Source organism: Myiozetetes cayanensis, unplaced genomic scaffold (assembly GCF_022539395.1).
Source record: "Myiozetetes cayanensis isolate MyiCay16 unplaced genomic scaffold, myiCay2020 scf7, whole genome shotgun sequence".
NCBI lineage: Eukaryota > Metazoa > Chordata > Aves > Passeriformes > Tyrannidae > Myiozetetes > Myiozetetes cayanensis.
Genome location: NW_026087964.1, coordinates 34,807,735 through 34,831,842, shown reverse-complemented (window position 1 = coordinate 34,831,842; position 24,108 = coordinate 34,807,735). Strand labels below are relative to the sequence as shown.

At 35.9% G+C, this 24,108-nt stretch overlaps 1 long non-coding RNA gene across 2 annotated transcripts; it reads left to right on the top strand.

The window, feature by feature from the left end:
• The first annotated feature begins 807 nt into the window (after positions 1 to 807).
• On the top strand, positions 808 to 19,914 carry LOC126651655 (uncharacterized). 2 transcript variants are annotated; one of them, XR_007631767.1, is made up of 4 exons: positions 808 to 6,419; positions 12,460 to 12,539; positions 12,698 to 12,801; positions 13,766 to 19,914. It is a non-coding gene; the product is annotated as an uncharacterized LOC126651655 (long non-coding RNA). The 2 variants fall into 2 exon arrangements; XR_007631766.1 differs by lacking the exon at positions 12,460 to 12,539.
• The last annotated feature ends 4,194 nt before the right edge of the window (positions 19,915 to 24,108 follow it).

Sequence of the window (24,108 nt, the reverse complement as noted above, 5' to 3'; positions counted from 1 at the left end):
TTCTTTGTGCATAAGATTTGTATTTGTCAGTTCCTTATGATTCTAAAAGGAAATTGAAATCATTAGTGCAAGGACATGAAATTCCACTCAATGATGCATTCATGATGCCTGTGACTAGGCAGTGCTTTCAAAGATTCTCTGCAAGAAACAGTTACTGCAATCTTTAAATGTTTTCTAACAGCATGGAACAAAAATATCTAGAGGAACATTACATACTAATTTACATACAATGAAAAAGGAAAATGGATGTTCTAAAACCAAGCATTTAACAAGCTATTTCATAATGTATCTTATATAAATGCAGCATGAAGCCATGTGAAAAGAATAAAATAATGGTATAGAATAAAGTTGATATGTTTTTGAATTCAGTCTGTTGAGGGTTTTTTTCTTGTTTTTGGTTGGTTGGTTGGTTGGTTTTGGGTTTCTTGGTTTTGTGGTTTTGGTTTTGTTGGTTTTTTTTTAATCACAGTATAATATATTGGAGTACCTCATCAGAGCTAGTGTAAGAATTTGAGTATAATTTTAGAAACCTTTTTTTTCTTTTTTCATTTAAAAAAACCCTGAAGTTTATATTACAGATACCATTTAAGTGACATGCAAGTCTGTATGCAAAGATTCTTATAGCATTTTGGGAAAATGTATTAATACACTTTGTTTAATTTCATCTAGATATAAAAGTTGGATAGTAAAGACCTTATAGGAAACCTCTATAACAAAAAGTTTATCTGCCCTCACAAAATTAGATATCATTAAGAAAAACATCCAAGAAAAGTTTATTCTTGGGTCAAAATGACTTGATTACACAGTTGTTCCTCCATTTATTGTAAGCAGGTTAATCAAGCATGAAAGATAAAACTCTTATATTAGCATAAAATAAAAAGGTAACTGATCCAGTTATGAGAAATGTGACACAGATATTTTACATTTAGGTTGTAGTAGAAGTGAACCATTCATATTACAGAGAGATCACACTTCACTTCTAGCATTGCAGTATAAGAAAATAAATCAATGTCCATCAGAAATCCCGACATCAACAGTCAACAGTGGTGTCAAGGGTTTGACATACCGTGGGTATGGGATTAGTTTAGGTCAGGGAAAAGAATAAGCAATGTGGAGATATTCCCAAAAGTATCCTCTGCAATGAACAAACTTATTTTAGTGAGAGAAACCACAGTCAGGAAGAAAGGAGTCATCATACTGAGTTTAAAAGGGATGGAACTACAGCAAAAACTTCCAGGGAGTTTTACAGAGCATTCTTGACTTAGTTAATAGAAATTAATAATCTGAAGCATCCCAGAATTACATTTTATATGACTATATAAATGTATACAAAATAGTGTAAATCTGATAGTGTACATCTGGACATTCCATATCCCTCTGAGTATGTTCCCTAGTATCCCAGCACTAGTATGTGCCGGGATGAGAACAGGGTTAATAAATGCTTTGTTTTACCCTTCTTCCAACATCTTGCAAATGAATGCAAGATCAATGGTACTATTACTGGTCTTTTTTCTGCATCAATATATTTCTGACAATGTGTACTACGAGCATAAGAGGATGACTTGACCTCTTTATTGTAGTGGGATGTGGCAATTAATTTTTTATTGAAATTTCAATTAGCTTTTCTGTTCCTATAATGTTTTACCTAAATCCTCTTTTTAAGTTCTAACTGAGGTTACCAGAAAAGATCATCTAAGCATGACTGTGTTAAAAAGTAGAGGTAAAGAAAACAAATTATTTCTATTGTGTTCAAAATTGAGGTCACTTTAGGTTAACTGAATCAGATTCCTTGAAGAGATGAAGACTTTCCACATCATGAAGAATCATTCAGAGAATTCTAATTGAAAAAAGGAAGACACCAGCCTCTTATAAAAAGAATAAGATACTAAGATTAGTACAACTGAGCAAGAAAACCTGAAACAGATTTTACAGACTGTTGCCTTTATGACCCTTATAAAAGAAGAATTACCAAATGAAAAACAATGGAGAAACCCCTGCAGGTTACAACTTTACATTAAGCTGTCTAGCATCCTGGACCAACTAAAGAACAAAGGAATTAAGTCTTATATTTAGAATTCTTATGCATCTGATAATACTTAAATGATAGCAGAAGCGGTAATGAAAAACTTATGCCAAAATAAAAAATGTTGTTCACAGAGAAAATTTAAACTTCATTTGGCAGTGACTTCAATTTCTAAGGTTAAGATGACTTTTCCTTGAAAAACTGTTACTTTCTTTATGTATGACTTCCTGAAAAACATAGTAGTTAACTGAAATGTTCTATTATTAATGAAAACTTAAAACACTGTTTTTCCAATCTTTAGCCTGCATCATGCAGAAAATGTATTGCAATGAGCAGCGAAGCTACTTTGAGGAAATGTACATATCTTTAATATACGAAATCTGAAGTTTATTATCCTTGTATTGTATAAGTGGTAAACCAGAATTTACACTTAAAATTAGCCTTACTCAGTACCAAAAGCTATATTCAAAAATATCACATTATTGCAGGGTCCTCTGTGAAAATTTATGTCATTTGCCAAGCTTCTTCTCTGGGATGTGAATGCATTTAGTGAAGAGAAGTTCATAAATTACACAGTAGTACCTTCCATAATAAAGCAACTCATTCTTACTGTTCTAGCTAAGACGCCAATAAACCAATTTTCAGAATGATAAAGCCAATATAACTCATAGGGCATTTAACTCCATCCAAGAAAGGAAGAATAAATAGATGGGTACCTGTGCATGTGCCTTTGTTGCAGAAAAGTGTTTATCAATTATTTCAGTGGTATTGAGTTCCTTTCATGAAGTGCAGGGGAAAATAAAAAAGAGGAGTTATGGCCTATTCCATACTGAAAGGAGGCTTTAAAAAGACATAACAGGAAGAAATTAATGTAAGCTTAGGGATTCAGTGTCTACCCTCTGATTGACAATATCCCCGGAGATTGGCTGGAATTTGAAGTCGATAAAAATGAATGCAGGTCCTCCTGCTGGCCATGCAGGTGGACACTCCATACTTCCTGTGTTTCCAGTCAAGGCTAATAATGCTGAGCAAGGGATAAAATTGCTCCGTGGGTCTTGAAACAAAAATCTGTACCTCCAGGAAAAAAAGTATTTTCCTGAGTTCTTGTACGGCCTGTAGGGATATTACAGAGAGAGGAAAAATGTCAACTGTCTCCACTTGTAATCAAAGATAGTTGCCATAGTAATGACACCTCATTTTTGTGGTAATGGAGGTTAGAGCCTGGTGTAGTCCCCTGCTATCTCTTTTTCAATGTCTCATGGAGCTACTCTCTTAAGCTTTGCAGATACATACCTGGTAATTTGAGTCAATTTTTACTCTTTTTGTTCTTAATCTTCTAAAAGAAATTGGCTTAAAATGCATTGATGATACTGCTGCACATCCATACGTGAACAAATCAAGAGAATGAAAAATTTCTCTAAGGAAACATTGCACACATGCATTTTCTCACCTGTCTTTACTTATCTGAAAGTAATTAAAATCTGTGATTATCCAATGACAATAGACTGATAAAACATAAGGACAGTTTTCTCTGTTCCTGTTGTTTTCCCATAAACGTGTCTTAAAAACTTTACTGTTTAAAACTTGGATTTAAAGGTAAAGGAATGCAAAGAATGTTTGCTTCTGGGACAGTGGAGGAAGGGGTTGCAGAAGTGCCTACATGGATAATTGTTTAACCTAAAATTATTCTTGTACTCAGAGTACCTAAGATTTTTTCTCTAAAATTTTTAACCATGTAATTTCACAGTTTCTGGCTGTTGGTGTTCTAACTGTCTTTGGAAGGTAGATGTTGAGTTTGTTTCTATTCTCTGGATGCTAATATTTTTTTTTTCCTCAAGTTTTGTATTTTCTGAGTATGCTGGATTTTAGCAATCTGTTCTTTAAAAGTCAGAGTTAAACTATGATTTCCTTTGGTGCCTTTCAGCTGTTTTCTGTAGTAAACATTTACCACAGCTGTTTTCTTAAACAAAGGTCTATGGTGGTTTTGCTGGTATAGGCTTAGCCATATTCTTCAGCTACTCCACTGGATCTTGGGTACTGTTTTTTAATTTGCACCTGTATGCAAGCCAAATAGGAGAAACTCCAGGCCTTTGTAAATTACTGGAATTATTCAGATGTGTGTTGTTTTTCCTTTGTTGAAATTAGGTCATTTTGCTATTCTATCACATAGCCAGCATATCTGGCAAGTGACGCTGCAGAGTAATTCAGTGTAGTTTTAGCAAACAGATTGCCCACTGAAGAATCTCGAGAATGCTATGAAAGGAAAGAGTGTCTTCTGCGGTTATTTTTTTGCATGGTATATGCTAGAATGAATATGTGATTTATTTATTTAGAATTTGTGGGTAAATATGTACTAAAAGCAGTTACTTGTTCCTTTTCACAAAAAGTAAATCTTCCCAGTTAGCTGGTTGAGATTTTTACTTCATAAAGGAAGTTCTCCAATAGTCAACCAAAATTACTGGTTATGTGAATCTTCTATATTTCTCTCACTATTTATCTTATATTTGGATGATCCCAAATACTTTTGCATTATGTTCTCCAACTCTTCTTTCCTGCTGCCAGGAAAGTGTGCATGAAGATCTGGAATGAATTCTCGATCTGTTTTTCACTTCAGGTTGTCTTTTTTTACTTTAAGATCATATAATGAGACATATGTGCAAGAACTCTCCGAAAGGCTGGAGTTTTGTCAGAAATGTTCTCCTGGGTTTGAAACCCAATTAGGTTTATGGGTGTATATAGTGAGAAGGAGAAAAAAAGAGGGAGAAATGAAGTTTCTGACATGTGTTAAGGATTACCATTCCTTATCACCTGAATAAAACTCAACAGGAGAGATGATGGGTTGGTGACAATTTATATTAAAGACACTATTGGTTGTTAAAGTCACTAAACTCTTAAAATGTTTATGGATTAGACTCAGAGAATAAATATGAGCAGACTTCTGTGTACTGCCAGCACTGTAATAAAAAGCAGGAGTTTCATCGGTCATGCTATAGTTTTTTAAGATAGTTACCATAAGCAGAAAGAGAAATCATCAGGAGAGAACACCAGGCTTCTTACTTTATTAGATCATCACAGATCTGTTTGTTGTGCATTTGACATTACCAAAGGTCAAAGTAGATATTACAGTAGCATTATCTCATTCAAGTTTTTCCTGTCCTTGATTACCAGCTACTTTTAAAATGTTTCAAAGTGCTTTGTGCTGTTACTGTTAGAGAAACTGTACTTGTATTAATCTCTATTTTCCAAGAAAGCAGAAAACAGAGGAACAGGTCATTATCATGTGCCTGCTTTTAAGGAGAGGCATACTGTAATTTCTAATTAAAATATCTATGTTAGAAAAAAAGGATATGAGATTTTTAAGCAATCAAAATAGCTATATACCCCAAAAACCTGAAAAAACCACAACCTCAGCTAGAACATTTTTCCTTTTTATATCAAACAGAGTGTTACAAATATTTCAAATCCAACCAGTTGTACATCAGGCTGAAAAAAATATCAACTTCACTGCAGTTTGCATCCCCCTTTCTTAAAATTGTATGCAAGGAATATGTCATTGTTGTACTTTTATGTACTGCTCTAGAAGCATGAGTTTCTGTGTCTGTACAAAATAGACCAACATAAGCCTCCTGTTCTTAAAATATCCTGACACTTGGCTTGCTTAAAGAAGAGATGACACATGGTGTTATCTGTTTAGTGAGTTTTTGTCTATTGCTCTATAATTTATAAGCTTTGTGGTTGACATATTTTCAACTATCATGCAGGATTTACAGGTACTTATATTCATGAGTAGGTCATCATGCACAAAAGAAAATATCTCTTTCATCACGTGCATGTTTTATTACTGTCAGGATAAGTTGATCTTGTTGTTTATCCACAGGCCATTTTATTTTGCTGTGAAAATTGCTTTTGCACACAAAGGTGAGGACAACCTTTATTTAAATAAGTACCAGAGTCAAAACATCTCAGTTGCATGCCCCCATTTTATTAAGACAAATGTCCTATTCACTGTAATACAAACATTATCCATTATAGTGTCTTTCTGTTTCCTGTCCTGGAGAGATGAAGGTTATTGTTTATAAAGTAACAGACAAAATACTTCTATGTTTTCACCATATTGAAAAAGTGCAACTATTACTGTATCCTTCAAGACGTGAATTCCCTCTCTCATACTATTTAGTTTGTACAAATGCCTCTTTTTCCTTAGAGATGTTTGAATCGAACCACTTGCCCATTATGTTCTATGTGGATTTGGTTTAGGATTACCAAAATGTTGGGAAAAGTTTAGCCATCCAAAAGAAGAATTATTTGGGGAATTCTTCCAGAGAAAAAGAGTATAATGTTGCTGATGGATCCTGCTTTTTCTACGTGCAGCAGTGAATGGCACCATAACTCTCAGGTAAGCTTTTCTTCAGGTATGCAGTTTGCATTAACTATGATTTTTATCCTGTTTAAATATTAGGTTTGACTATTTCGTATGCTATCACTTGTCATCTGTCCATGACTACAATAGGTGGCTGCTCCACTATCTTATCACACTTTTACAGGTAGACCTTGACTACATTCATGACCTAAATTTTTAATTAGTCAATAAACTACATCAGCTTGCTGAGCCTGCATAGGTGACTTGTTAAAAGTCACCAATTTTTGTTAGACTGAACCTGCAGATTAAAATTAATTCATACTTTTTACAAAATTTATTGGTTTGGCTCGCTCTCCTTTTCAACACCTACTTTTTTTCAGATACTTAGATAGACTTATTTCCATATTGTCTTCTCTGCTCTTCATGACTCTACCAGGCATTTGGGGAAGAGATGGGAATGGGAGAGGAGTGGGTGAGAAAGAATGGGGTTTTTTTTAAGAAACTGTAATTCATGAATATCCTCATATGCATTTCTGTTTTGTTGTGCTTGTGATTTTTTAGCTAGAAATAGGTGTGAATATAATATTTATAGTTTATATAGTATATATAAACTCTCTCTCTAAAAACTATATATAAATATATATAAATATATAAACTATATATTTATATATATGTAGTTTATCATATTACATAAAGTCCTTCTCTTGATAATGAGTTTTTAGCAACAGCCCACTGTTTACAGAGGAGTGGAGCAAGATTATTACTCTTTCAGAAGAGATAATCCAGTTTCCCGTAATGTTATCCTGCAAAGATTCTGTTTGTTCTGAGTATTTCCAGACAGCTGTAGGGATAACCTGATTTGAATATTTCAAGACCCTCTGGATATGAATTTTTTCTGAGTTTATTACTATGCCAAGATGCATCTTTGATTTAAACATATCAGTAGAGTCTAAAATAAACTTAGTTTTGAATTTTTGCCATACTTACCAGTTTGTTTTGTTTATTATATTCAGGATGCCTTTATTAGCCTAATGTTGTGGTGAAAGTGATGCACTAAGATTAAAAACATGTCTTCATCTCTAGGTTTAGTTCATAAATTGGTCTCTTTAGAACCTTACGAACTTTACAATGGTACTTTTTTGAAACAAAGACTATAATTCAAACCTCAGTGGTTCTATAGTGCTTCTTAAATCTCGACATTTGCTTTCTTCTTCTGACCTAGATGAAAATTCTTGCACTGTGGAGGTTGTGTGCATCGTTCTTTCAGCCTTCTTTATTCTAGAAATATATCATTGAAATTTTATTGATGTAGCAGATTTCACTAGTTTCTCTTTCCTTTATTCACTAGCTCTTGTCCTACCCATCTTAAATGAAGCTACTACAACAGTTCTCTGTTGCTCTGGGGAGGCTAAAAAAAAATAAATTGTGAAGCCATCTGACTTCAAGAAAATTCCTCCCTTTTCAAATAGTTATTTCATAAACACTGGCTTATGAAACAAAATTGTTTTAAACCAATGGAATTTCAGAAGTCCAGCAATATTATTTTCTTTTCCTTGTCCTTCTGTGATTTCTTTTATTTGTCATGATTATGCTGTTTAGTTTCAGTCTTTGGCCTAATTTATGGGGCATTGAAGGGGAAGTTGTTCTTTGCTCACCACTTCATGATTCTTGTGGTTAACTCTGAAGAAATTGTCAATAGGTGTTGCAGTCTGTGTTGTCATCACAGAGGGATGTTGAAGTCATATATGGGAAGGGTAGTTGCAGCATTGTGGGTAAAAGAGAGTTGATAAGCTTCCCTGCCCCATAAACCGGTAGGAATTACAGGGGCTAACACTAGTGGGTAACAATATAGGTAAGGTGTGTACACATAGCAGAGGAAAGAATTCTAAACTTTTGGGGAGAACACAATATGCTTTAGAAGGAAGGGATAGGATAGAGTCCTCAATTGCTACCTGAACAGCGTCCACTGAAGCAGTATGTTTCCTTGGGATTAATTTTGCCTCCAAGGTGATTGTGATTAGTATTGCTTCCTATATTGTTGATAGACTAAAAGTGAAGGTCTTTTTTCTGTCCACCATAAAAATGGAAAGCAAAACTATGAGTGGGACTTGCCCACTACGTTCAGAGAGAAGAAAACTATGTTTTAATTGTAAGGGGAGGATTTGGAGCTCTTTCCAATTTGTCTTTTATTTTAAAGACTATTAGTAACGGGAAGCTCCATTCTGAAATATTGAGACACCTGCTGTTCTTCACTACTCTAACCCCATAAACGTCAACAGTTTTTAAAGAGAATATCCTCTTTTGATTTGCCTCTGTGACGTCATTGTCATTTTTCAGTGGAAATCTTATGTCTACAGGTAAAAAATAAGCTTCTAAGGAAAAGAACTTGTTTCCATGTAAATATCCAACATAACAAAAATAAGAACTACAAAAATGCTTCCCATTGCAATTTTTGTTGAAAATAAATAACTGCCTAGAGAGCCTCAGTAAGGGCTTTCACAAAAGGATTCATATTCTTGATCAACACATAGGAATGGATTTACAGGGAGTGCTACAGAAATGCTTATGTTTGCACTTGTGACACTGTGTTTACTGTACTTTTTTACTTTTTAAAGAACCCTTCCAACTCTTTTTCAAAAACTGTGGGGTGTACCAAGACCTGAAAACTTGATCTATTTAAGCAGAGTATTTTAATTAGTGAATGAATTACTGACACAGCCCAAGTTCTCAGTCTTGAAGTTTGTTATTACCTTCTGTTACATGTTTTTCTCTTTCCCCCACTTCCTTCCTACTCTTATTTTTTAGGGTAAATAACAATAGACAAAATAGTGACTTATCCTTTTATGAAATTGGACCTGGAAATAAACAGCATTAATTTATTACAGGGGATAGAATAATTTTCAGATTGGAGGAGACTGAGGGGAGACCTCATCACAGTCTACAACTTCCTCATGAGGGGAAGAGGAGGTGCAAGCACTGATCTTTTCTCTGTGGTGACCAATGACAACCCAAGAGAATTGCCTGAAGTTGTGTAAGGGGAGGTTTAGGTTGGATATCAGAAAAAGGTTCTTCAACCCAGGGGTGGTTGGGCACTGGAACAGGCTCCCCAGGGAAGTGGTCACAGCACCAAGCCTGACAGAGTTCAAGAAGTGTTTGGACAATACTCTTGGGCACATGTTGTGACTCTTAGGGATGGTCCTGTTCCTTTTCTGTGTTTTCTGTCTTAAGGCATAGTCTCCTAATAACTGCTCTCTGCAGCTGGTCATCATATGTGCCATATCAGCAGGAGGTTACAAGTGCCTTAAGATATTATTAACACGTGTGTTTTCACTACTGTGCTATAGAAACTGTTGTGACACCTTATAATGAATATTTTTTCAAGTTGTCAGTATTCAGTTAATGTTCCAATTTAGCACTCCCTATACCTAGGGACTGTGGGATAATTTATTTCACCATATTTCCATTCACTTTTATTCAGGAAAGGAAAAAACCCCACAACTATTAGGTTGAAATTGCAACATGTTTTATAGATTTTGTTCTTTTTGTAGTTACATCAGTGGAAGACAGTTTATTATAGGAGGAAAAAATAGACTGTGGAAAACCTATGGAAAAAAAAATCTATGTGTTAACTCATGTGAAAGAACCCTGGTGTGCAAGGACAGAAAAATTACCCAAAGCAAACACGTCTGATATGGGGGATGACTGCTTTTCAATGCAGCCTTCCCTGCCTGTATGTTCAGTTCTGTATTGCACTCAGAGGCCTTTAGCTCGGGACTTACTCTGAAGCATATTCTCAGCTGAGGTGAGGAATGAACCTTCTAACCACCTTTATTTGTGAATGTGTGTGTATGTGTGTGTCGCTCATTGCTTGAAGGTCATTCTAGCAGTTCTCTTTGCAGGCTAGTTTTGAATCAGATTCTCCTCCCACCTCTTACCAGTACAGCAGAACAGAAACCAAGGGTCTCTGATCAGATAAAACACTCTACTGTGAACAGTGCTTTCAGCTGTAACTCACTAAAAGCCCTTTAGACATTCCGTAGCCTTGGGATAGACAGGGACTTTTAAGAATTACTATTTCTGGAACCCAGGAGATGTTCATTCCTTTTAATGATGCCTGGGGCAGAAGTGAAAACAGCCACTGTAACGTGGCCACTCTGTATCTGCCACTTGGAAGTGCTGCCAAGAGTGAAGAATTTTTACAGCACTGGCCACCTAAATGATGTACAAGTGTGGGGGAGATATGGGTCTCATTTAGGCTAAGTATAAATGGACCAAATATATAGGGTAAACTTCCCTTTACTAGATCCATCACAGTGGCCTCAGTCCTGCTGACTGGAAGGTGAGGATGGAGAGTAATGCCTGGTTGGACTATTCGTATTCCTGTGGAGCAGTGTGGTTTGGTTCTTGCCAAAGTTCCCATTGCAATCCATAGGGATGTACACATATGGTTGGTTTTAAACAATAAAATAATAAAGGCTAGAAAAATACATAGAGGTCAATTGTCATTAAATATGATTATAAAAGTGCATGTCTGTGTGGCAAATGGATGATTGATTGCTTTCTTTAATGGGCTACTGTGTATGCAATGTGCTTTTTTATTATTATTGAAAAGTAGTAACAGTACCTTTAGAATGTATGTGGCTGCTCTTGTTTTTTTCCTAGTTTCACTCTGGGTTTCTTAAGGGGAGGCCCTTAGCTGAGAGTGCTCAGGTGGGGGATATTTCCAAAGCTTGCATTTGAGCAGCTAGAGAGGGATAAAGCAAACAGGCAGCTGCAGAAGCAATGCAGGCAGAGAAACAGGCTTCTGGGCAGACCTACAACTAAGCTGCTGCAGGGCAGAAGAAATGAAACTTTTATAAGGATTCAAGAGGATTCCGAATTCAACCAAGAAAGCCACTAAAAGTTTCCGCACTAGAAAATAAAACTGGAAGAATGGGCCCTATGCAATACTGGACAGAGAGGATATTTTCCCTTCAATGCTTCATCAATGAGTTGTCATGTTCATTGTTTAGAGAGTTCTTGTTTCAGGTTGCTTTTCCTGTGACATGAGTCATCTTTAGAGATTAAGAACACTTAGGCTGGTTTAAACTCCTTTTAAGGAAAAGAAAATAAAATTCTACCTAAAAGTTCTGTTTGCCCTCAGCTAATCATATTTGTTGAGGGAAGACCAAGAATTGTTGAAAATAGGAAAGTATGATCATGAATTACCAAGTCAGCAAAAAAATTACTATTTACTGGATAAAATCTGGAAATAATTTCATAGACTTTACAGTTACCATTTAATACTTACCCTTCCTGAGCTTCAAAAAACAACATCTAACTTCAAAAAAAGTCTATTGAACTAGTCAGAAATAAAATCTAAAAGGTGACCTGCATAAATTCAGTGATGTTAGTTGGTTTTATTCTCTCTCTCAGTATTAACATTTACCTTCAGAACATCTTTATCTGACACTTATAAGTGCTTCAAGTTCATCTTACTTCTTCACAAGGCAACGTAATTTTAAAATCTCTTATTTTGTAGCTCATAGCCAACCTAATAATATAAACAATTTAATTCAAATGCCAACTAAACAATAACTTTGCTTTGTCCTTCCATTGTATAATTTCAACACTTTAAACTTATTTACTATAATGTTTCCAAACACGACTTCTTATTCTTTTCTAGTGACATCTGAATTATTGAAAGATTGCATCCTGACTGCAAAACTCACAAAATGTCTGAAAGAATCTAAATCTATTCCAGCAGTATAAATAATTCATTCTCAGTTCTTCTCTCAGCTGTAGGAATGCTACTGCTTATTTACAGCACACTTCAAGGGGAAAGAAATCCCAGCTTGTTTTATTAACACTTCCCTGTTATTAGATAAATCTGGTCATATATTCCTATATTAGCTACTGAACTACATTTACTGTGATAAGCTGTGAATTATCATTAATTTTCTGTTTATAGTTGCATTGTTCTTCATTTGTGAACTGAAATTAACAACTTTGGGACTTCCCCCCCCCCCTTAAGATTTAAATTATATAGTAATATCAGGGTTTTCCTGTAAGGAATCCCCCCCCATTTCCTTTTCAGAACCAGAGACTGTGGAAGATATGGAAGGCAAGACTTCAAGCTTCTCCAGGCTTTGACTTCTGTCTGCCTGGTTGAGGACAGTAAGTGTATCCATGCTGATGGAGTGGTACAATCTGGACAACATCACAGAATATTCTGAGTTGGAATGTTAACATTCTAACTTTTGAATGTTTCTGTGAATCAAAATTGCCCAAACACCTGTCAGATGAAAGTCTTAGAATTTTTTTTTTTTATGCAGGACTCCCTTCTTCAGAATTGACAAGAAATTCCATCCTATCCTAGCCAATGCCCTGCAATAATTTCATGCTTGATTACCTTCCAGAAAGTGTTCTGATATTACTGGTAAGAAATGTGGCTTGCTGGATTCCTTTCAATAAAGTGTGTTCTGATAGGGTCTGACTATTGTGGCTGATTCCATCTGAAGAAATGAAGGGGAAACTAAAAACAGAAATGTTTAATATGCATTTACCCATGCTTCATTTTCTACATTATTGGTATAGGAATACTTCAGAGAAAATACTATATGTAAGCTTCTAAATTTAGGTGTTTCTTTCATACTTCAGGTCTGGCATCTCTAAATGCAAATGTGAACATAAATGTTAATTTTTAAGATTAACAAAGACCTCACAGACTTTATTTTGCACTTATGTGTGATATATTTGCAAGTTATCTTTTTTTTGCAATAGGACTGATATTGGAAGAAAAGGTGCTGCTGTTACAACTATGTTATATTGACACTTAAAAGTCTTTTCAGTTACATAAATTGATAAATCCATAGTTATAGTTCTGTACTCTGCACTAGACATGCTATTTCCCTCTTGCAGCTGTAAATCCAGATGAATCTTATCAATTAGAATGATAAGCCACAATGAGTATAGGATTATCATCTTTGCTCAGAACAGATGTAGTAACTATTTCAGAGAAAAGTATTTCATTTGATACTGAAAATTATATAACTACCTTCTCAAGGACCTACTTGGTCCTTTGTTGCTTACAGGTAATGTTCCTTTTCAAGGAGTTTTCTCTTATGCTTAGTGTTTATTTCTTAACACACAACTATATACGTTTTCATTATACAGAGGATCTCTAACCCTTATCTCAATATGTATCCCATTGTACCGTGTTACATGTTAACTGAGGTCTGCGGAGAAGTTCCTTGAAAAGTGGATACAGAATGCTCAATGTCACTGAGTGGCTATTACCTTCAGTAGTTATGTTGGAATCATTCACATTTCTGTTCTTGCCATTTCCAGTTTGCTTAAGTTAAACACAAAGTGTTCTAGTAAAATGCATCTTCCTTTTACAGCCAGGAGCAGTCTGAAGAGTAGCAAGACTACAGAGCCCTGGGACTCTGCTTCCAGTGGACCCCTACGTGCATGGGAATAAGCAGTGCTTGGGAACGTGCCACCAACATGACCAGCTTCTTCTGTAGTATCCCCAAAGGGATCTTTTGCACCTGCTTAGGCACTCAGCAGCAAACTGATGCTTTTCATCCTGTCCTTTGTGCTCAGCAGTCTGAGCAACATCATTGCCTTCATCTCCTAAACTTATGGCCTTGCTGCCATCAACTCTGCTGATGGCTGGTTGAAAGCCTTCAGCACATTTGCTTCCCACCTGACCACAGTCAGCCTGTTCTTCAGGACCATTGTCTTTCTTCTGGCTCCCATTTCTCAGTGAAGACAAAGTCCCCAGTGTGATCTATACCCTGGCGATCCTAATGCTGAACCCTTTGATCTACAGCCTGAGAAACATGAAGTAAAGGCTGTGCTCGGGAGGCTGACACACAAAAATAACACCAGGATAGAGCAAGACCTAGACACAAGACAGAGTTTGACTGAAGGCCAGCTCCTCACAGCTGTATGAGCTATTGCTTTACTCTGCCTTTGTGTTCTGCTTGCAGGAAATTTAATGGTGTTTTTCACTTTAAATGGTATGCCAGCCTCTCTAAAGGAGCAGCATGGCACCACCTTTAATCTTTCTCCTAGGGTGTGAGCTCATGACTCTGCCTTTGATAGCCATCTCACTTCACATGTCAACTCCTTAACTAGTACTCTCTACTTTAGGATGAGTGACTTTTGGGGACACTTTAGATATTAACATGCAGGTGAGACAAATCCCTTTTGTTTTGCTCAAGAGCAGAGTTTTTTCTGCGTGCATTACAGTGGGATAGTTTTTTCTTCAATAGTTGTTGCACTTAATCTGGGTCATTTTATATGACACTGGGATGTAATTAACTTTCCTCTTGAGGAAAAAAAGGGGGAAAAAAAGAAAATAGAGGAGTAATTGGTAATGCTTTGTCTGGTTATGAGATATCTCTGAGGACTTATGGAACACCAGGGATAGACTTAAAAAGCAGAAATTGTCTATTATAGATCTTTAAGATGACATAAACTGCTGGGCAAACTGCAGTGTGCCTTGCTTTCATACAAACTGGATAAATTCCAGTATTCTTACACCTGTAGGATGACTCTTGTGTTGGAATAATACTGCAAACTAACATAAACCATGAAATTAATTTCCAGAGTCTGACTTTACCCAACACTCCCATCCATATACATACCTCCTGCAGTAATTCTCCACAACAGCTTCATACCAATCTCCCAAGTCTTCATGTACTCGATATCCCAGCCCACCATATCACACCATAATTTGAATTGTTCCAACTTGGGCTCATTTTCAATACTTTTTTTCTGCCTCCAGTCCTGCTTCCTGGCCAGATTGGCCTGAAGTTGGATTGAGTAAATGATAAATTACCAAGAGTCCTTTGCAAAACAAACAAGTCTACCCTCAGAAAAAGAAAACAAGAGAGAGCAATTAGGATTGACATGTCTTTCTGGACTACAGTGACTCCTGGTGTAAATATCTCTTGAATAGTAATAGAAGTAGCTAACATGCTATCTATATCTCTCAACTCTGCCTAGAGTCACACTGTAGCCTACAGTGTGCCTGCTAGTGTCCCAGTTTGAGTTTTTTGTGTCAGCAAGAAAGCTCCCACTGAATTTACTGATGTGGAAATAGGTCTGTAGCCCTTTAGGGACTAGAGGGACAAACACTGTCTAACCAATTCCATTTCAGAGGTTGATATGTGCTCCCACTCAGATAAGAGATGTGCTAGTTGGAGATGTGTGTAACGTGCTGGACAATTTATTTTGTACTGTTATGTACTAAGTTTCTGTGAACTGCAAATCTAAATCAATTTCCTTTGATCACCTTTCCAAAATGCCTTGTGGGAGAAATAAATACCTATGTGTTAAAATTGCTACCCTGTGTGTATATTTCATATATAGTATTCTGAAAACTGTGGACTTGTCCTGCTCTGTTGTGCACTGGTGTGGCCTCACCTTGAATCTTGTGTACAGTTTTGGGGACCACAACATAAGAAAGATATTTTGCTATGAGAGAGCATCCAAAGGAGGGCAACCAAGATGGTGCAGGGCCTTGAGGGGAAGCCATATGAGGAGTGACTGAGGTTACTTGGTCTGTTCATCCTGAAGAGGAGACTGAGGGGAGACCTCATTGTAGTCTACAACTTCCTCGTGAGGGGAAGAGGAGGTGCAGGCACTGATCTCTTCTCTGTGGTGACCACTGACAGGGAATGGCATGAAGCTATGTCACAGGAGGTTTAGGCTGGATATTAGAAAGAGGTTCTTCACCTAGAGGGTGGTTGACCACTGGAACAGGCTCCCCAGTGAAGTGGTCACAGCTGCAAACCTGATAGAGTCCAGGAAGTGTTTGGACAATACTCTTAGGCACATGGTGTGACTCTTACTGATGACCTTGTGTGAGGCCAGAAGTTACACTCAGTGATCATGATCCTCGTGGGTCCCTTCCAACTCAGCATTGTCTGTTGGGACGTTGAGTATTCATTTTGTGAAGGAAAGAAATAACACTTTTTTTGTTAGTCCTTGGGAGACCTAGTTCCTGGAATAGTCACACTTCTCTGTAACCGCATGTAACTCATCTCTAAAGAGTTCTGTGTACCTGATATTTATCCACACATATTCAGTCAAATACTTCGCTTACATTGTCTCATTATGTTTGAAAGAATTAATCCCCCACTCTCCCTGTGCTCTCCATAATTGTTGTCTTCTCCTCTCTATATAAATCTCAAAATGGATGTGAGTTATCAGAGCAAATGATATTTTGCATTCAGTATCATATTGCTAATCCTAAATACCATTAGAGTTTGAGATAGAAGTGATTGCCTGTATGAATTGCTCTTTAGTAGGATAACTTGCAATAATTTGACTATATCAGAACTGAAGTTTCTTTTCTGTTGAGAGAATTGAAAATCTCTGAAAAAATTTATGCCTAATTTTATAGTTGTAGAGTGAATCTGATCTTACTTTATTTCTGGAAACATTCAGATTTGCATTAAGATGACCTATCAGTATATGTAGATTTATAGTATAAAGATTACCTACTCTTATGGTCTCATATATTTTTACTCCAAGGTCTTATATGAAATGTGTGTGGAAGTAAAGGTACTTTTGTTTATGCTCTTATTTGTTCCAAACTATCATTAAAAGGTTCAACTAATGTGCTTTCTGTATTGCTGTGTGGGATTGTACATGTTTAATAATCAAAATTATTCTGAAATCCTACCTGATATATAACAATATCAATGAAGCTTGGTCTGTTAAACCTTAATAGTTTTTGTTCACCTTCAGTAGTTAATTTTTCAGAGCAGGCTCTCTGATACAAGCTCTCACTAAAGAAGAAGGCTGCCTGATCTACAAACAGATTTCTGATTCTTTCCTCAGTCAGGATATGCTAATGCTTATCCTGGCTGGATGGCTACAGCCATCTCCTTTTTAATTTCTCCAAGCCCACTTTTCTAAAATTTAGGAACATTCCCAGTTTTAAAGAAAAGTAAATACTTATTCTAGGAGAGTTGAGTGCTTTCTTGGTTAAATCTTTTCTCTCATGGATTTTCTTTGCTATGCTGAGTAAATCCCTTAAATTAGTGCCCAAGGCAAGGGAGAAAAACAAGTGTTGTGTTTCTTTCCTCCTTGTGTTGGGCCGTGTGGTGGGGATGTTGGAAAGCTTTTGCACTCAAAGGTGCACAAAGAAAAAACCTGCCTTTTTTCCTGATGTTCCAGTCCCCAGTCTCACTGTTTCTTGTCTCAAATAGAAAATACAGGTAATAGAGCCACTCCTCTACTAAATATTATCATTTTGATAGTGATAACACAAAACAATGCATACTTGATAAGAAAACAAATAATTCAGGATTCTTAGAAGACCTTATTACAGTGTGGGAGGAACATGATGAATGCGTGAGCAATTTATATTGTGTGCTGTAGTTTTATAAACTTTGTTTTTATATAGTTTTATAGATACTATAAGTTCCAAGATGGCTGTGGGTCTCTTTGCTAGAACAAAAGAAAATCAGTGCCAAGAAGAAGGTGGAGTTTGATAAAGTAAATAGTTGTCTTGTTAGCTGTTAATAACCAATTATAAATGTATTTGTAATGTATGTTTACATCTGGACAGTAACTTGTAACCAATTATGTGCTTCTTGTCACGAGACTCTGTATAGGGATACTATAAAAAGTCTGAACTCTACTAATAAACCAGACATATTGTTAGATCTCATAAGTCATGTACTTATGTCTCGGAACCCCTTCACCAACAGCTACAGTTCTGAAAATAGAGTATAAGGTATCAGATATTTCTTTTAACAAATAAGCAGAAGAAATACTTGCTAAAGTGTATTTCTTATGGAGGAAAACAACTGGTGTTCATACAAGAACAATACAGAAACATATCAAGTGCATATTTTGAAATGCCAATATGTCTTGATGTCTAGGAACTTCACTTTTTAAAGTATTTAACTTTATGTCTGTAATTTACCCTCCATGGCAAATTACTTTGACTGTACTTTCAATTTCTATTGCAATGATAAGAAAAGAGATTTATAATAAAGAAGTCAATATCAGTTTTTTCTTGCCAACTGTTGCAGTGCATACAAAATGATCCGGGGAAAGAGGGAATTGCATCTTATTCCTACCAATTTTGAGGGACAATACAGTAAACATACATAGGGGAAAGTAGACAATCCCTTAGTCTTAGAGATCTTGCATACTTCTACCTCAAACTGTTTCCAGTCACTGTCTTCATAAAGTGGAATTTGTTTGATTCTGTTAGAATAGAAAGACTGAAAGTCATAGAAAGGAACACAGCCTATATCGGTACTAATCAGTATTCAGAGGAGGGAAATGGACTGTGAAAAGGAGAAAGAAAATCAACCTGAAGCCATATTGTTGATGGGAGGCCACCTTGACTCTCTGACAAGTAAAAAGGAATCTTTGTGTGATGTAAAATCTCTTGAGAGTATTTCTTCTGAAGCAGTGAATTTGAGAAGAACGAGGAGACACCAGTCCAAAGATCAAATTGAAAATGAATTATTCGTCTCCCTGCTTGTTAAAATCTTAGTATCAATCACAGGTACGTAATCTTTAGTTCTTGACTGGTTTGATGAACTGTGAGGAAGCAAACCCTCTAACTCATTTTTTGAATTCTTTTGGTGGTTTTTTGACCAGGGGAAGAGATGAGAAGGAAACACAAACATATTACAGGATTTCTAAATTTATTTGAAGATGGGTAATACACTTTGCTCTTCAGCCCATGTGGCACAAACCAATGCCTTTCTCTATTGAAGTGGAGGCTGAGGAAATGTTGGGTGAAGGAGAGGCACCTAGAAATATGCAAACTCTATCATCTTAGATTGTGTTATGTTATAAAAGACTTAGGATCAAACTTAGACTTTATTAGATCTGAAATTGATCTCAGTGTCCTAAGCCATTCCCTTGACATTACAGATAGTGGGTTTGAAACTTGCAACACCAAAGGAGTGGTCTAGGAGATAGAAAATTATACAGTTTGCAAAACTAAGTGCACAGCAGTGAATTCAGAATCTATCAACCTTCTTCTCACTAACCTTCTTTGAATTTGACAGTCAACATTAGTTTTCTTACCTCTGATGGAAAGTGATAGATGTCTGTACAGATAAATAGACTACATATAGATATCTAATATGGATACATAGATATAAATGTATATTTCAGGCTAAAACCCTACAGATAGTTTTGAAAGTACATGTTAGTACTTAAGGCTAATATTGGATGAAAGTCAAGTCTTCCTCTACCTGATAGCAGTTTGGGGTATCCCTGAATTTTGCTTCATTGTAACATCCCCACAGAGAAGTGCTGCTGCTGCAGAGTGAATGCACAGGCATGCATATATCTTTCTAGCATATTTTACAATGGTTTTGATACATCAGTTCTGTAGAAATTTGAACTCTGGTAATAAAACTGTAATTCCTTCAAATAAAATATTTATTGACTCTTCCTGTGGTTCCTTCATCTATCCTTTTTTAGTTGTCTGATTATTTCTGTTTTAAAGACCAGCTTAGTAATACATACTCGTAAAGAAGAATTAATAGGATATAAGGTGATATCTTGAAAAAGCTGCTTACCATGTTAGTTTGAAAACATTTGTACCTGCCCAAGACACAAATCTTGCTCCCTTTTCCATTAGATGAATGATACACACCTTAGCTCTTGCAGATAACTTTATCATACATAAAATAAAATAAAATAAAATAAAATAAAATAAAATAAAATAAAATAGTACCAAGTACCAGGTGTTTTTATCTGCTTCTGTTTTGAAACAGGAATGTTATCATTTTCAGGTTTTTTATGCCTCTTGTAAAGCACTGTTGATTTCACTAAAGCATCTTTTAAAGGTGTAAGCATAAGAAGCAACAGTTCTTCTGTACCCATTACTAGTTTTAAACATTTCTGTACTTAGACCATGATTTTGCATTAAACCTTTATTAGTGTAAAATATCATCATCTCTTTCTTCGTCTGATTTCTTCGCAATATTTTTAATGTATTCATGAAACTGTGTTCTTCTTACACTGTGGCTGCTGAAGTTAAATGTTAGAGTTGGTCCTACACCAGTGTTTCCATAAAATACAAAAGGGTTATGCAGAACTTGCCAGTTTCATTTGAATAACAGTTGAGAACTGGCCAACATGTTCACCTTCTGCACTCAAGGACTAGTCTTCTACTTTAATCCAGAGACTGGTCCACAAGAGACCAGAAACCTTTGCATATAATCAGTTTTACTTGTTCATTTCTGTATGGCTTACATGACTTTGTGTTACAAATTAATAGCTGACTTTTACCTCCTAAGTTGTTACTTGAAAATATTGATTTGTTTCATGTTATTTCTATTTAGGTGTTTAGGCCTTACAGAGGCTTTCAAGAAAGGTTGTTTATAAGTATCAAGGTTCAAATATTAAAAAAAAAAAAAAAATCAAAACTCCACAACTTCATCTAGCAATAAAATTGAGTGGTTGGGTAATCAACAGAATCTCTAAATCAATAGAAGAGGAATATGTAACCTTGTCAATCATTAAGTCAACTCAACTGAAACACCAAAAAAAAATTATGAAGCCTTTCTCAGCACGTCAAGAAAGAGAAGGAAACAGGCCTACAGTTCAGAGAAATCTAAGATTTAATTCATACTGCAATCTTTTTGTTCAGTTGGTATCCAAAATTATGGAGCTTAACAAAGATGGTATTTAACCTTTTTCTTGTGTATCTCTGTTGTGAGATAACAAAATAGTTCCTTTTGACATTTTCAGTTTCAGAATTAATGTACTATATTATGTTTATTTCAATCATCAACTGTTTCTCATAACACATCATGTTGGAATATTTGAATTGTGGGATGGCATATGCCATTTTCAGTGAGAATAGTAGATTGCTAATGCATTTGGAACAAAATTTAAGGATTTTTTAGCTGAATTTATGTATGAGAATGTATTTATGAGAGTGTATTTATGCAACTTTTGTCTAAGTGTTTGAAAGATACAGTGTTATTTCTAAAGTACTTGTGAAAAAAAAATAAAAGCAACAGCAAACAAACATATGACAAAACAGTAAGATTACCTAATGTACAAGAAGAAACAAAGGATGGAATTGGCAGGTGTGGAAAAACAGTGTAATGTTTTAATCTCGTTTGTCATATTCCGCAGACTCTTTTGCTGACTCTGGTTTTCATCAGTGCTCACCCAGAAGTTAGATTAGCTTAGTTGCTGCAGTCACAGTACCAGGCCAAGTCTTCTACAATACAGAAAATATATTACAGGAGCCTCTGCATATGAATAATGTAAAAGGTTTGAGTGGTTCAATGAGGGGAAAAAAAGGCAATGCAAATGTATTCTTCTACTTACAGGTTTTAGGGTTCATTTCTAAAGATTTCACCCTAACAAATTGGTTGCATTTAAAAGCCTAATAAAACTTAAAGCTCTGTTACCACACTGCATCTGCTCTTGGTACAATGGTTTATTTTAAAGCATTTAAACTGTGCCTGTCAAGTAAATTATATACGCAAGAAATACAACCGACAAGTACATTGAATTGAATACAGTCTGAGCTGCTTTGAATTTTAACCACTGTGATATGTGGTACATCAGAAACTTTATAATGAAAAATGTCCATTTCCTGGTGAAATGTTCCTGGGCACTCTGGTTTCAGTGTGTCCTCTCACTCTGAAATCATTGGAGGGAAGACGTTGATTCTTTCTTTCTTCTTTTCTTTAGATCTCTCTACATTCTTTCTTGGCACTTGGCATGTTAGTCTTCATATTGATTTATTTTTTCTTTTGGAACCTGGAGAGAAAAGGGAAGTCTCACAGCCAAATTAATGGAAAATATTTATTCTTTTAGGAGATCATACTTAAAGGCTGTGTTTAGACAGCCCAGCAGCAGAGTGGATTTAAACCTCTAGTTCTTTTTTTGTCAGACTATACATAAAGAAACTGATCTGCTTTAGCATAGTACACAGTATGATTCATAAACATGGTACTTGGCCATTCAGGTGTTGCCAGAAAGCTCAGATGTTGCTTCACAGTAGTTATCAAATTACTTTAGAATTTATTAAGATTTCTGAAGTATCATAAATAAATATTTCATATACGATATTAATTTCACTATCAGTCTTACTGTGATATGGGAAGCTAGCATGCACAATGTGATGAGTTCTTTCAGCAGGTGATAAAGGAGAAAGAAGAAAACAAATAGCAAAAGGGTCATTTTGGTTATACCTGGGACTTCTGCATAACATTTCACACATTGACTTGAATACCTAACTTCATTTTGATCTCTCTGCATGTATCAGAAGGCGAAAATCTCGATCATAAATGTATCATGGCATTCCAGAATGCTGTCTCTGGGGTTTTACTCTAAGCTACTATACTACAAAACATTAACCTGAAACAAAAATCAATTTACAGAGCTTAAAGGCTACAAGAGAGTAAGAATCCTCTTAGATACTAAAAGGCTATAGAGGTATTGGTACTAGAATAGCTTGAATGCATGTGATGAAGACATGCAACTGAGGCAACAGTAAGAAGCAACAATTTAAGCTTAAGCCAAAAAAGGAGCATGAAGAAATCCTATAGGCTGTAGCTAATATCCTGAGCCTGTTGCTACGAGTTTCCTACTCCATTACAGAAAAGAACACAGTGTTGAAGAACTTACTTTCTTGTTCTTTTACAATAACAATAAACAATACTCGTTTCATGATATATTTTTGTGTTGAGTTTAAGCTTACTGCTTTTAAGTGGCCAAATGGCAGGTTAGGGATTGGAGCAATTGGCAAGTTTAATCTGTTGTGGCTAGACTGAAGATCAAAAGCAGTACTCAATAATGTGTTAAAATAAAAAGGCCATGTTTCAGCTTGTCCCAAAAGGCATCTATGAAGATATCTGAAGATACTAAGATGCAAGGGCTTTACTTGATCAGATGTTTTACTTTTTTTAAACAAAGTACTGAGGAGAGAGGATTTTAGGTTTTTTGAGCACTTCTAGAAAACAGAGAAGTTCTTTGTGATTGATTTCTTTTAAACTCATACAAAAGGGATGAAATGTGGGAAAGTTAGGAACTCCGTACTTCAGCCATTTTTCAGATAAGAGCAATGACTTCTTTCTTGTATCCCAGAAGAGCAGTAAAATCATCAGATTCCAGTAAGGCAAATCAAGGTTCTCTCCCCAAACCTGTCTATCAGAAAGAGTCAGAAGAAGGGAAGAACTTGGGGAAATCCTCAGATTTTTTTACTATCAACACATCGCTGGAAATTGCTTGGATCTTAAGGCCAGGAAATCATGACCACCGCAGCATTTTCAGTTTAAAAAAAAATTGGCATTCCATAAACAGAATTTTTTGAGAACTCTGGAGAGTTCTCAAAGTGACAGTTGTTCTTCAGCTTGGTCATCAGCTAGGATGTGGTTGCCGAACCGATCAAGTCCAAGGCCCAGGTCTCTTTATTCCCTCCTCAGTTCCCATATATACATGTCTGTCTATGTCTGTGAGAGCTCCTGGACTGCAGAGTAAGGATTGTTTTGGACTAGATCCCTTCCAAAGTCTCCACAGAGTCAAAATCCTTTGTGTTTATTGCTAAATGCAACTTCACTTGCTTTCAGAATAGCCATATATCTTCTTTGCTTTATTCATCTGCCTTAATCTCTCACTTTGGGATGAGGTCCAAAATTGTTAGAGTATAAACATGTCATTTTATTTGTCCCATATTTGCTGTTTGTTTGAATTTTATTTGGCATCTTTTTTATTTCTACTC